We start from the raw sequence: 15,359 nt of genomic DNA, 5'->3' as shown, positions 1-15,359 counted from the left end.
CCATAGCTTGCTTCATATCAACAATCTCTGTGGGATCAACTATTACTCACGTAAGGTTTATTACTTGGATGACCCAGTACACTTGCTGGTTAGTTGTGCGGAGTTGTGACTAAGTGTGATTCATGTTTGAGAGCACCAAGTCTTTGGAGCCATTGTTGATGATCACAATTCCGTGCACCAAGGTTTTGGCGCCGTTGCCGGGGATTGTTCGAGTATGGACAACTGACGGTTCATCTTGTTACTCAGATTAGGTAATTTTCTTTTTTATTTTCTTTTCAAAAAGTTTTCAAAAATATTTTTCAAAATTTCTCACCTGTTTTCGAAAATTTTCAGAGTTTTCAAGAATGAATCCTAGAGTTTCATATAACATGTTTTAGCTTGGCTAGCTATTAAGCCATGGCTAATTCACAGGATTTTGATTGAGGACTTTGGATTCATTACTTTCTTTTTCCTATATGTTTTTCAAAAAATATAAAAGAAAATCCAAAAAAATCATAAAATCATAAAAACCAAAAATATTTTGTATTTCTTGTTAGAGTCTTGAGTCAATTTTTAAGTTTGGTGTCAATTGCATATTCATATTGTTCTTGCATTTTTTCAAAAAATTCATCCATTCATGGTGTTCTTCATGATCTTCAAGTTGTTCTTGGCAAGTCTTCTTGTTTGATCTTGATGTTTTCTTATTTTGTGTCTTTTGTTGTTTTTCATGTGCATCTTTGCATTCATATTTTCTAAGCATTAAAGATTTCTAAGTTTAGTGTTCTTGCATGCATAATGTGTTTTGATACAAAATTTTCATGTTTTGGGTCATAGTTGTGTTTTTCTCACTCATCATTAAAAAATTCAAAAATAAAAAATATCTTTTCCTTTTTTCTCTCAAAATTTCGAAAATTTGGGTTGACTTAGTCAAAAATTTTTAAAATTAGTTGTTTCTTGTAAGTCAAGTCAAATTTTCAATTTCAAAAATTTTATCTTTTCAAAATCTTTTTCAAAAATCATATCTTTTTCATTTTTTTTACTATTTCTCGAAAATTTTAAAAATTATTTTTCAAAAATCTTTTTCTTAATTTTATCTTTATTTTCAAAAATTATGCTAACAATTAATGTGATTGGTTCAAAAATTTAAAGTTTGTTACTTTCTTGTTAAGAAAGGTTCAATCTTTAAATTCTAGAATCTTATCTTTTAGTTTCTTGTTAGTTAAGTAATTAATTTTAATTTTAAAAATTAAATCTTTTTCAACCATATCTTTTCTATTTTATCTTCTTATCATATCTTTTATATCATATCTTTTTCAAAAATTTTATCTTTTTCAAAAAAAAAACTTTAATTTCAAAAATATCTTCAAATCTTTTTCAACTAACTAACTAACTTTTTGTTTGTTTCTTATCTTTTTCGAAATAACTTAACTACTTCTCCCTCTCTAATTTTCAAAAATATCTCCCCCTTTTTCAAAATTATTCTTAATTTAATTAATTATTTTAAATTTTAATTTTAATTTTATTTCTTATCTTAATTTTCGAAAATCATTTAACATTTCAAAATTGATTTTCGAATTCTCTCTCTCTCTTCTTCTTCTATTTATTTATTTATTCAGTAACACTTCTCTTCATCTCAAATCACTACCCCTATCCTCAGCCTTCTATTTGGATTCTCCTTTCTTTATTTCCTTTCTTCTTCTACTAACAATAAGGAACCTCTTTACTGTGACATAGAGGATTCCTCTTCTCTTCTTTTCTTGTTCTATTCTCTTTCATATGAGCAAGAACAAGGAAAAAGGCATTCTTGTTAAAGCTGACCCTGAACCTAAAAGGACTCTGAAGAGGAAACTAAGAGAAGCCAAATTACAACAATCCAGAGACAACCTTACTGAAATTTTTGAACAAGAGAAGGAGATGGCAGCCTAACCTAACAACAATAATGCAAGGAGGATGCTTGGTGATTATACTACACCTACTTCCAAGTTTGATGGAAGAAGCATCTCAATCCCTACCATTGGAGCTAACAATTTTGAGCTGAAACCTCAACTAGTTGCTCTAATGCAACAAAACTGCAAGTTTCATGGACTTCCATCAGAAGATCCCTATCAGTTTTTAACTGAGTTCTTGCAGATCTGTGAGATTGTAAAGACAAATGGAGTAGATCCTGAAGTCTACAGGCTCATGCTTTTCCCTTTTGCTATAAGAGACAGAGCTAGAACATGGTTGGACTCACAACCTAAAGATAGCCTGGACTCCTGGGATAAGCTGGTCACGGCCTTCTTGGCTAAATTCTTTCCTCCTCAAAAGCTGAGCAAGCTTAGATTGGATGTTCAGACATTCAAACAAAAAGATGGTGAATCCCTCTATGAAGCTTGGGAAAGATACAAGTAGATGACCAAAAGGTGCCCTTCTGACATGCTTTCAGAATGGACCATTTTGGATATATTCTATTATGGTCTGTCTGAGTTCTCTAAGATGTCACTGGACCATTCTGCAGGTGGATCCATTCACCTAAAGAAAACGCCTGCAGAAGCTCAAGAACTTATTGACATGGTTACAAATAACCAGTCCATGTACACTTCTAAGAGGAATTCTGTGAATAATAGGACGCCTCAGAGGAAGAGAATTCTTGAGATTGATGCTCTGAATGCCATATTAGCTCAGAACAAAATGTTGACTCAGCAAGTCAACATGATTTCCCAAAGTCTGAATGGATGGCAAAATGCATCCAACAGTACTAAAGAGGCATCTTCTGAAGAAGAAGCTTTTGATCCTGATAACCCTGCAATAGCAGAGGTAAATTACTTAGGTGAACCTTATGGAAATACCTACAATTCATCATGGAGAAATCATCCAAATTTTTCATGGAAGGATTGGTGCACGAAATTGTGATCATCAATGGCGCCATCAACATGGTACGCTCAATTGCAATCTCAACTCTTTATCACAACTTCGCACAACTAACCAGCAAGTGCACTGGGTCGTCCAAGTAATAAACCTTACGCGAGTAAGGGTCGATCCCACGGAGATTGTTGGTATGAAGCAAGCTATGGTCATCTTGTAAATCTCAATCAGGCAGATTCAAATGGTTATGGATGATTTATGAATAAAGCATAAAATAAAAATAGAGATACTTATGTAATTCATTGGTGAGAATTTTAGATAAGCGTATGGAGATGCTTTGTCCCTTCCGTCTCTCTGCTTTCCTACTGTCTTCATTCAATCCTTCTGACTCCTTTCCATGGCAAGCTGTATGTTGGGCATCACCGTTGTCAATGGCTACAGTCCCGTCCTCTCAGTGAAAATGTTCAACGTGCTCTGTCACAGCACGGCTAATCATCTGTCGGTTCTCAATCAGGTTGGAATAGAATCCAGTGATTCTTTTGCGTCTGTCACTAACGCCCAGCCTTCAGGAGTTTGAAGCTCGTCACAATCATTCAATCCTTGAATCCTACTCAGAATACCACAGACAAGGTTTAGACCTTCCGGATTCTCTTGAATGCTGCCATCAATTCTAGCTTATACCACGAAGATTCTGATTAAGGAATCCAAGAGATAAACATTCAAGCCTTGTTTGCTTGTAGAATGGAAGTGGTTGTTAGGCACGCATTCATAAGTGAGAATGATGATGAGCGTCACATAATCATCACATTCATCATGTTTTTGGGTACGAATGAATATCTTAGAACAAGAATAAGCTGAATTGAATAGAAGAACAATAGTAATTGCATTAATACTCGAGGTACAGCAGAGCTCCACACCTTAATCTATGGTGTGTAGAAACTCCACCGTTGAAAATACATAAGAACAAGGTCTAGGCATGGCCGTGAGGCCAGCCCCCAAAACGTGATCTAAGATAGCATAAAACTCTCCAAGATGAGAATACAATAGTAAAAGGTCCTATATGTAGAGAACTAGTAGCTTAGGGTTTACAAAAATGAGTAAATGACATAAAAATCCACTTCCGGGCCCACTTGGTGTGTGCTTGGGCTGAGCATTGAAGCTTTTATATGTAGAGACTTTTCTTGGAGTTAAACACCAGCTTTTGTGCCAGTTTGGGCGTTTAACTCCCATTCTTGTGCCAGGTCCGGCGTTAAACGCCAGAATTCTTGAGCTGACTTGGAACGCCTGTTTGGGCCATCAAATCTCGGGCAAAGTATGGACTTTATACATTTCTGGAAAGCCCACAATGTCTACTTTCCAACGCAACTAAGAGCACGCCAATTGGGTTTCTGTCGCTCCAGAAAATCCACTTCGAGTGCAGGGAGGTCAGAATCCAACAACATCTGCAGTCCTTTTCAGCCTCTGAATTAGATTTTTGCTCAGGTCCCTCAATTTCAGCCAGAAAATACCTGAAATCACAGAAAGACACAAAAACTCATAGTAAAGTCCAGAAAAGTGAATTTTAACTAAAAACTAATAAAAATATAATAAAAACTAACTAAAACATACTAAAAATAATGCCAAAAAGCGTATAAATTATCCGCTCATCACAACACCAAACTTAAATTATTGCTTGTCCCCAAGCAACTGAAAATCAAAGAAGATAAAAAGAAGAGAATATGCAATGAATTCCAAAAACATCTATGAAGATCAGTATTAATTTGATGAGCGGGGCTTTTAGCTTTTTGCCTCTGAACAGTTTTGGCATCTCACTCTATCCTTTGAAATTCAGAATGATTGGCTTCTATAGGAACTCAGAATTCGGATAGTGTTATTGACTCTCCTAGTTAAGTATGATGAATCTTGAACACAGCTACTTTATGAGTCTTGGCTGTGGCCCAAAGCACTCTGTCTTCCAGTATTACCACCGGATACATACATGCCACAGACACATAACTGGGTGAACCTTTTCAGATTGTGACTCAGCTTTGCTAGAGTCCCCAATTAGAGGTGTCCAGGGTTCTTAGGCACACTCTTTTTGCCTTGGATCATGACTTTATTTTTTTTTATTTTTCCTTCCTTTTTTTTCGTTTTTTTTTTGTATTCACTGCTTTTTCTTGCTTCAAGAATCATTTATATGATTTTTCAGATCCTCAGTAACATGTCTCCTTTTTCATCATTCTTTCAAGAGTCAACATTCATGAACAACAAATTTAAAAGACATATGCACTGTTCAAGCATACATTCAGAAGTCAAAGTATTGCCACCACATAAAAATAATTAATCTGTTATAAAATTCAAAATTCATGCAATTTTTCTCTTTTTCAATTAAGAACATTTTTCATTTAAGAAAGGTGATGGATTCATAGGACATTCATAACTTTAAGGCATAGACACTAAGACACTAATGATCATAAGACACAAACATAGATAAACATAAGCATGAAAATTCGAAAAATAGAAAAATAAAGAACAAGGAGATTAAAGAACGGGTCCACCTTAGTGATGGCGGCTTGTTCTTCCTCTTGAAGATCTTATGGAGTGTTTGAGCTCCTCAATGTCTCTTCCTTGCCTTTGTTGCTCCTCTGTCATGATTCTTTTATCTTCTCTAATTTCATGGAGGATGATGGAATGTTCTTGGTGCACTACCCTTAGTTGTCCCATGTTGGAAGTCAATTCTCCTAGGGAGGTGTTGATTTGATCCCAATAGTTTTGTGGAGGAAAATGCATCCCTTGAGGCATCTCAGGGATTTCATGATGAATGGGATCTCTTGTTTGCTCCATCCTCTTCTTAGTGATGGGCTTGTCCTCATCAATGAGGATGTCTCCCTCTATGTTAATTCCAACTGGATAACAGAGGTGACAAATGAGATGAGGGAAGGCTAACCTTGCCAAGGTAGAGGACTTGTCCGCCACCTTATAAAGTTCTTGCGCTATAACCTCATGAACTTTTACTTCTTCTCCAATCATGATTCTATGAATCATGATAGCCCGGTCTATAGTAACTTCGGACCGGTTGCTAGTGGGAATGATTGAGCATTGGATAAACTCCAACCATCCCCTAGCCACGGGTTTGAGGTCATGCCTTCTCAGTTGAATCGGCTTTCCTCTTGAATCTCTCTTCCATTGAGTGCCCTCTTCACAAATGTCTTTGAGGACTTGATCCAACCTTTAATCAAAGTTGACCCTTCTAGTGTAAGGGTGTTCATCTCCTTGCATCATGGGCAAGTTGAATGCCAACCTTACATTTTCCGGACTAAAATCTAAGCATTTCCCCCGAACCATTGTAAGCCAATTCTTTGGATCCGGGTTCACACTTTGATCATGGTTCTTGGTGATCTATGCATTGGCATAGAACTCTTGAACCATTAAGATTCCGACTTGTTGAATGGGGTTGGTAAGAACTTCCCAACCTCTTCTTTGGATCTCATGTCGGATCTCCGGATATTCACTCTTTTTGAGTTTGAAAGGGACTTCGGGGATCACCTTCTTCATGGCCACAACTTCATAGAAGTGGTCTTGATGCACCCTTGAGATGAATCTCTCCATCTCCCATGACTCGGAGGTGGAAGCTTTTGCCTTCCCTTTCCTCTTTCTAGAGGTTTCTCCGGCCTTAGGTGCCATAAATGGTTATGGAAAAACAAAAAGCAATGCTTTTACTACACCAAACTTAGAAGGTTTGCTCGTCCTCGAGCAAAAAAAAGAAAGAAGAGAGTAAAAGAGGAAGAAATAGAGGAGATGGAGGTGGCTTTGTTTTTCGGCCAAGGGAGAGAAGTAGTGTGTAGGTTGTGTGAAAATGAAGGAGTGAAGATGGGTTTATATAGGGGTGGAGAGAGGGGTAGGGTTCGGCCATTATGGGTGGGTTTGGGAGGGAAAGTGGTTTGAATTTGAATGGTGAGGTAGGTGGGGATTTATGAAGGATGGATGTGAGTGGTGAAGAGAATGGTGGGATTTGATAGGTGAGGGGTTTTTGGGGAAGAGGTATTGAGGTGATTGGTGAATGGGTGAAGAAGAGAGAGAGTGGTAGGGTAGGTGGGGATCTTATGGGGTCCACAGATCCTGAGGTGTCAAGGATAATTCATCCCTGCACCAAGTGGCGAGCAAAAATGCTTCTTCTGCCAATCCTGGCATTAAACGCTGGGCTGGTGCCCATTTCTGGCGTTTAGCGCCAGCTTCTTGCCCATTCCTGGCGTTAAACACCAGTCTGGTTCCCTTTTCTGGCATTAAACGCCCAGAATGGTGCCAGACTGGGCGTTAAACGCCCATTTTGCTGTCTTCACTGGCGTTTAAATGCCAGCAAGTTTTCCTCCAGGGTGTGCTATTTTTCTTTCTATTTTTCTTTATGTTTTTGCTTTTTCAATTGATTTTGTGACTTCACATGATCATCAACCTATAGAAAACATAAAATAACAATGGAAAATAGATAAATATAACATTGGGTTACCTCCCAACAAGCGCTTCTTTAATGTCAGTAGCTTGACAGTGGGCTCTCATGGAGCCTCACAGATACTCAGAGCAATGTTGGAACCTTCCAACACCAAACTTAGAGTTTGAATGTTTGGGTTCAACACCAAACTTAGAAGTTGGTTGTGGCCTCCCAACACCAAACTTAAAGTTTGACTGTGGGGGCTTTGTTTGACTCTGTTTTGAGAGAAGCTCTTCATGCTTCCTCTCCATGGTAACAGAGGGATATCCTTGAGCCTTAAACACAAAGGATTCTTCATTCACTTGAATGATCAATTCTCCTCTATCAACATCAATCATAGCCTTTGCTGTGGCTAGGAAGGGTCTGCCAAGGATGATGGATTCATCCATGCACTTCCCAGTTTCTAGGACTATGAAATCAGCAGGGATGTAATGGTCTTCAACCTTTACCAGAACATCCTCTAAAAGTCCATAAGCTTGTTTTCTTGAATTGTCTGCCATCTCTAGTGAGATTCTTGCAGCTTGCACCTCAAAGATCCCTAGCTTCTCCATTACAGAGAGAGGCATGAGGTTTATGCTTGACCCTAGGTCACACAGAGCCTTCTCAAAGGTCATGGTGCCTATGGTAAAAGGTATTAAGAACTTCCCAGGGTCTTGTCTCTTTTGAGGTAATCTCTGCCTAGTCAAGTCATCCAGTTCTTTGGTGAGCAAAGAGGGTTCATCCTCCCAAGTCTCATTACCAAATAACTTGTCATTTAGCTTCATGATTGCTCCAAGGTACTTAGCAACTTGCTCTTCAGTGACATCTTCGTCCTCTTCTGAGGAAGAATACTCATCAGAGCTCATGAATGGCAGAAGTAAATCCAATGAAATCTCTATGGTCTCAGTGTGAGCCTCAGATTCCCATGGTTCCTCATTAGGGAACTCATTGGAGGCCAGTGGACGTTCATTGAGGTCTTCCTCAGTGGCGATCACTGCCTCTTCCTCCTCTCCAAATTTGGCCATGTTGATGGCCTTACACTCTCCTTTTGGATTTTCTTCTGTATTGCTTGGAAGAGTACTATGAAGGAGTTCAGTAACTTTCTTACTCAGCTGACCCACTTGTGCCTCCAAGTTTCTAATGGAGAACCTTGTTTCAGTCAAGAAACTTTGAGTGGTTTTGATTAGATCAGAGGCCATGGTTGCTAAGTCAAAGTGGCTCTGCTTAGAATTCTCTGCCTGTTGCTGAGAAGATGATGGAAAAGGCTTGCCATTGCCAAACCTGTTTCTTCCACCATTATTGTTGTTGAAACCTTGTTGAGGTCTCTATTGATCCTTCCATTATAGATTTGGATGATTTCTCCATGAAGGATTATAGGTGTTTCCATAGGGTTCTCCCATGTAATTCACCTCTTCCATTGGAGGGTTTTCAGGATCATAAGCTTCTTCTTCAGATGAAGCGTCCTTAGTACTGCCTGGTGCAGCTTGCATTCCAGACAGACTTTGAGAAATCATATTGACTTGCTGAGTTAATATTTTGTTCTGAGCTAGTATGGCATTCAGAGTATCAATCTCAAGAACTCCTTTCTTCTGATTCGTCCCATTGTTCACAGGATTTCTTTCAGAAGTGTACATGAATTGGTTATTTGCAACCATTTTAATGTGTTCTTGAGCTTCTGCAGGCGTCTTCTTCAAATGAAGAGATCCTCCAGCAGAGCTGTCCAATGACATCCTGGACAGTTCAGACAGACCATCATAGAAGATACCTATGATGCTCCATTCAGAAAGCATGTTAGAGGGACACTTTCTGATCAATTGTTTGTATCTTTCCCAAGCTTCATAGAGGGATTCACCTTCCTTCTGTCTGAAAGTTTGGACTTCCACTCTAAGCTTACTCAATTTTTGAGGTGGAAAGAACTTTGCCAAGAAGGCATTGACTAGCTTTTCCCAAGAGTTCAAGCTTTCTTTAGGTTGTGAGTCCAACCATATCCTAGCTCTGTCTTTTTCAGCAAAAGGGAATAGCATAAGTCTGTAGACCTCAGGGTCAACCCCATTAGTCTTGATAGTGTCACAGATTTGTAAGAACTCAGCTAAAAACTGATGAGGATCTTCCAATGGAAGTCCATGGAACTTGTAATTCTATTGCATTAGTGAAACTAATTGAGGCTTACGCTCAAAGTTGTTTGCTCCAATGGCAGGGATAGAGATGCTTTTCCCATAGAAGTCGGGAGTAGGTGCAGTAAAGTCACCCAACACCTTCCTTACATTGTTGGCATTGTTGTTGTTTTCGGCTGCCATGTCTTCTTCTTGTTTGAAGATTTCTGTTAGGTCCTCTATAGAGAGTAGTGCTTTAGCTTCTCTTAGCTTTTGCTTCACGGTCCTTTCAGGTTCAGGGTCAGCCTCAACAAGAATGCTTTTGTCTTTGCTCCTGCTCATATGAAAGAGAAGAGAACAAGAAAATATGGAATCCTCTATGTCACAGTATATAGATTCCTTGAGGTGTCAGAGGAAAAGAAAAATAGAAGGAAGAGGTAGAAGAATTCGAACTTATCAAGAAAGACAGAGTTCGAATTGTGCATTGAGGAGGAGTGTTAGTCCATAAAAAGAAGGATGTGAGAAGAGGGGAAGGAATTTTCGAAAATAAATTAAAAAGATTTTAAAAACATTTTGAAAAATTGAAGAATGATTTTCGAAAAATATGATTGGGAAAGAAATAAAGTGATTTTTGAAAAAGACTTTGAAATTAGAGATATGATTGAAAACTATTTTGAAAAAGATGTGATTAATAAGATATGATTGAAAAGTTATGGTTTAAAAAGATATGATTGAAAAAGATTTAATTTTGAAAAATTATGAAAACTTAAAAAAAATTTGAATTAAAAACAAAATCTTCCCTCTTGTGCCATCCTGGCATTAAACGCCCAGAATGGTATACATTCTGGCGTTTAACGCCAGTTTTCCTTCCTCACTGGGCATTTTGAACACCCAGCTTTCTCTGTGTAATTCCTCTGCTGAATGTTCTGAATCTTCAATTCTCTGTATTATTGACTTGAAAAGACACAAATTAAAAATTTTTTGAATTTTTAATGATGAGGAATAATCAAAATACAACTAAAATCAAATAAACAATGCATGCAAGACACCAAACTTAGAAGTTTGTATACTATTGACACTAACAAATTGAGAATGCATATGAGAAACAACAAAACACTCAAGACAAGAGAACAACTTGAAGATCAATGAAGACACATGAATGAATTAAAAAAATGCAAGAAAAATAAAAACATGCAATTGACACCAAACTTAAAATGAGACACTAGACTCTACAAGAAACATAAAATATTTTTGGTTTTTATGATTTTGTAATTTTTTTAGATTTTTCGAAAATTATATGGAAAAGAAAATAAAGAGATTCAAAATTTTTAATAAGAATTCCAGGAATCATGCAATGTTAGTCTAAAGCTTTAGTCTAAAGAAATTAAACATGGCTAGCCAAGCTTCAGCAGGACATTGCATTCAGGAGCTAAATTGATGAGAATCAATCAGCTTTGGTGATGATGAAAACATCACCTTGAAACTCTAGAATTCATTCTTAAAAATTCTGAAGAAAAATACCTAATCTAAGCAACAAGATGAACCGTCAGTTGTCCAAACTCAAACAATCCCCGGCAACAGCGCCAAAAACTTGGTGCACGAACATCAATGGCGCCATCAATATGGTGCGCTCAATTGCAATCTCAACTCTTTATCACAACTTCGCACAACTAAACAGCAAGTGCACTGGGTCATCCAAGTAATAAACCTTACGCGAGTAAGGGTCGATCCCACGGAGATTGCTGGTATGAAGCAAGCTTTGGTCATCTTGTAAATCTCAGTCAGGCAGATTCAAATGGTTATGGATGATTTATGAATAAAGCATAAAATAAAGATAGAGATACTTATGTAATTCATTGGTCAGAATTTCAGATAAGCGTATGCAGATGCTTTGTCCCTTCCGTCTCTCTGCTTTCCTACTGTCTTCATCCAATCCTTCTGACTCCTTTCCATGGCAAGCTGTATGTTGGGCATCACCGTTGTCAATGGCTACAGTCCCGTCCTTTCAGTGAAAATGTTCAACGCGCTCTGTCACAGCATGGCTAATCATTTGTCGGTTCTCAATCAGGTTGGAATAGAATCCAGTGATTCTTTTGCGTCTGTCACTAACACCTAGCCTTCAGGAGTTTGAAGCTCATCACAGTCATTCAATCCTTGAATCCTACACAGAATACCGCAGACAAGGTTTGGACCTTCTGGATTCTCTTGAATGCCGCCATCAATTCTAGCTTATACCACGAAGATTCTGATTAAGGAATCCAAGAGATAAACATTCAAGTCTTGTTTGCTTGTAGAACGGAAGTGGTTGTCAGGCACGCGTTCATAAGTGAGAATGATGATGAGCGTCACATAATCATCACATTCATCATGTTCTTGGGTACGCATGAATATCTTAGAACAAGAATAAGCTGAATTGAATAGAAGAACAATAGTAATTGCATTAATACTCGAGGTACAGCAGAGCTCCACACCTTAATCTATGGTGTGTAGAAACTCCACCGTTGAAAATACATAAGAACAAGGTCTAGGCATGGCCATGAGGCCAGCCCCCAAAACGTGATCTAAGATAGCATAAAACTCTCCAAGATGAGAATACAATAGTAAAAGGTCCTATATGTAGAGAACTAGTAGCTTAGGGTTTACAAAAAAGAGTAAATGACATAAAAATCCACTTCCGGGCCCACTTGGTGTGTGCTTGGGCTGAGCAATGAAGCTTTCATGTGTAGAGACTTTTCTTGGAGTTAAACGCCAGCTTTTGTGCCAGTTTGGGCGTTTAACTCCCATTCTTGTGCCAGTTCCGGCGTTAAACGCCAGAATTCTTGAGCTGACTTGGAACGCCTATTTGGGCCATCAAATCTCGGGCAAATTATGGACTATTATACATTTCTGGAAAGCTCAAGATGTCTAATTTCCAACGCAATTGAGAGCGCGCCAATTGGGTCTCTTTAACTCCAGAAAATCCACTTCGAGTGCAGGAAGGTTAGAATCCAACAGCATCTGTAGTCCTTTTCAGCCTCTGAATCAGATTTTTGCTCAGGTTCCTCAATTTCAGCCAGAAAATACCTGAAATCATAGAAAAACACACAAACTCATAGTAAAGTCAAGAAAAGTGAATTTTAACTAAAAACTAATAAAAATATAATAAAAACTAACTAAAACATACTAAAAACATACTAAAAACAATGCCAAAAAGCGTATAAATTATTCGCTCATCAAGGATCAACAAAAGCCTCAACAAGGCTTTAATAATGGTGGACGAACTAGGCTCAGCAATAGCAAGCCTTTTCCATCATCTTCTCAGCAACGGACAGAGAATTCTGAGCAAAGTACTTCTAATTTAGCTAATCTAGTCTCTGATCTGTCTAAGGCCACTTTAAGTTTCATGAGTGAAACAAGATCCTCCATTAGAAATTTGGAGGCACAAGTGTTCCAGCTAAGTAAGAAAGTTACTGAAACCCCTCTAGTACTCTCCCAAGCAATACAGAAGAGAATCCAAAGAGAGATTGCAAGGCCATTGATATACTCAACATGGCCGAATGCAAGAAGGAGGGAGAGGACGCGAATCCCAATGAGGAAGATCTCGTGGGACATCTCTCAAGCAGGAAAGAGTTCCCTATTGAGGATCCAAAGGAATCTGAGGCTCATATAGAGACCATAGAGATTCCATTAAATCTTCTTCTGTCATTCATGAGCTCTGAAGATTATTCTTCCTCTGAAGAGGATGAAGATGTAACTGGAGGGCAAGTTGCTCAATATCTAGGAGCCATCATGAAGCTGAATGCCAAGTTATTTGGTAATGAGACTTGGGAAGGTGAACCTCCCTTGCTCATTAGTGAACTTGATACATGGGTTCAGCAAACTTTACCTCAAAAGAAATAAGATCCTGATAAATTCTTAATACCATGTACCATAGGCACCATGACCTTTAACAAGGCTCTATGTGACCTAGGGTCAGGCAAAAACCTTATGCCACTCTCTGTAATGGAGAAGCTGGGGATCATTGAGGTACAGCCTGCCATGTTCTCATTACAAATGGCAGACAAGTCAGTAAGACAAGCTTATGGATTAGTAGAGGACGTGTTAGTAAAGTTTGAAGGCCTTTACATCCCTGCTGATTTCATAATCTTAGACACTAGGAAGGAGGAGGATGAATGCATCATCCTGGGAAGACCTTTCTTAGCCACAGCAGAAGCTGTGATAGATGTTAACAGAGGAGAATTAGTCCTTCAATTGAATGGGGACTACCTTGTGTTTAAGGCACACGGCTATCCTTCTATAACAAGGGAGAGTAAGCATGCAGAGCTTCTCTCAGTACAAAGTCAAACAGAGCCCCCACAGTCAAACCCTAAGTTTGGTGTTAGGAGGCCACAACCAAATTCTAAGTTTGGTGTTGAATCCCTACAACCAAACTCTAAGTTTGGTGTTGGAACTATACAACATTGACCTGATCACCTGTGAGGCTCCATGAGAGCCCACTGTCAAGCTATTGACATTAAAGAAGCGCTTATTGGGAGGCAACCCAATTTTTATTTATCTAATTTTATTTTTTATTTTATTGTTCTTTTATGTTTTATTAGGTACATGATCATGCGGAGTCACGAAAAAAATATTAAAATTAAAAATAGAATCAAAAACAGCAGAAAAAAATCACACCCTAGAGGAAGGACTTACTGGTGTTTAAACGCCAGTAAGGAGCATCTGGCTGGCGTTCAACGCCAGAACAGAGCATGGATCTGGCGTTGAACGCCAGAAACAAGCAACACCCTGGCGTTCAAACGCCAGGAATGCACCCTGAGGAGAGCTGGCGCTGAACGCCAGAAACAAGGATGGAACTGGCGTTCAATGCCAGAAACATGCTGCACATGGGCGTTGAACGCCCAGAACATGCATCACTTCGGCGTTTAAACGCCAGAATTGCATGCAAAGGCATTTTACATGCCTAATTGGCGCAGGGATGTAAATCCTTGACACCTCAAGATCTGTGGATCCCACAGGATCATCTCAGGATCTGTGGACCCCATAGGATCCCCACCTACCATATTCTCCTCTCCTCTCAACATTCATCATCTCTTTCCGATAAACACTCTTCCCCAATCACCCCCTTCACCACTCTCATCCATCCACTCTTCCCCATAAACCACACCTACCTTCAAAATTCAAATTTCTTTCCCACCCAAACCCACCCTAAATGGCCGAACCTACTCCCTCTCCCCTTACTATATAAACCCCTCCATTCTCCTTAATTTTCACACAACACAACCCCCTCTTCTACACCTTGGCGGAATACACCTCCCTTACTCTCCTCCATATTTTCTCTTCTTTTTCTTCTTTTCTTTCTTCTCTTGCTCGAGGGCGAGCAATATTTTAAGTTTGGTGTGGTAAAAGCATAAGCTTTTTGTTTTTCCATTACCATTGATGGCACCTAAGGCTGGAGAAACCTCTAGAAAAGGGAAAGGGAATACAAAAGCTTCCACCTCCGAGTCATGGGAGATGGAAAGATTCATCTCCAAAGCCCATCAAGACCACTTCTATGATGTTGTGGCCAAGAAGAAGGTGACCCCCGAGGTCCCTTTCAAGCTCAAGAAAAATGAGTATCCAGAGATCCGACATGAGATCCAAAGAAGAGGTTGGGAAGTTCTAACCAACCCCATCCAATAAGTCAGAATCTTAATGGTTTAAGAGTTCTATGCCAATGCATAGATCAATAGGAACCATGATCAAAGTAAGAACCCGAACCCAAAGAATTATCTTACAATGGTTCGGGGGAAATACTTAGATTTTAGTCCAGAAAATGTGAGGTTGGCGTTCAACTTGCCCATGATGCAAGGAGATGCACGCCCCTACACTAGAAGGGTCAACTTTAATCAAAGGTTGGACCAAGTCCTTATGGACATATGTGTGGAAGGAGCTCAATGGAAAAGAGACTCCAAAGGCAAGCCGGTTCAACTAAGAAGACTGGACCTCAGGCTTGTGGCTAAAGGATAGTTGGAATTCATCCA

At 39.0% G+C, this 15,359-nt stretch overlaps 2 non-coding genes across 2 annotated transcripts; one reads left to right on the top strand and one right to left on the bottom strand.

Moving 5' to 3' along the window:
• Positions 1-2,292: 2,292 nt before the first annotated feature.
• LOC130959655 (small nucleolar RNA R71) lies at positions 2,293-2,400 on the bottom strand. Its single transcript, XR_009078725.1, has one exon. It is a non-coding gene; the product is annotated as a small nucleolar RNA R71 (small nucleolar RNA).
• A 6,651-nt stretch (positions 2,401-9,051) lies between these two features.
• Positions 9,052-9,159, top strand: LOC130958359 (small nucleolar RNA R71). The gene has a single exon (XR_009077486.1). It is a non-coding gene; the product is annotated as a small nucleolar RNA R71 (small nucleolar RNA).
• Positions 9,160-15,359: the final 6,200 nt, after the last annotated feature.

The sequence above is a fragment of the Arachis stenosperma genome, chromosome 10 (assembly GCF_014773155.1).
Source record: "Arachis stenosperma cultivar V10309 chromosome 10, arast.V10309.gnm1.PFL2, whole genome shotgun sequence".
In the NCBI taxonomy this organism is placed as follows: Eukaryota; Viridiplantae; Streptophyta; class Magnoliopsida; order Fabales; family Fabaceae; genus Arachis; species Arachis stenosperma.
This window is presented reverse-complemented; position numbering and strand designations above follow the sequence as displayed.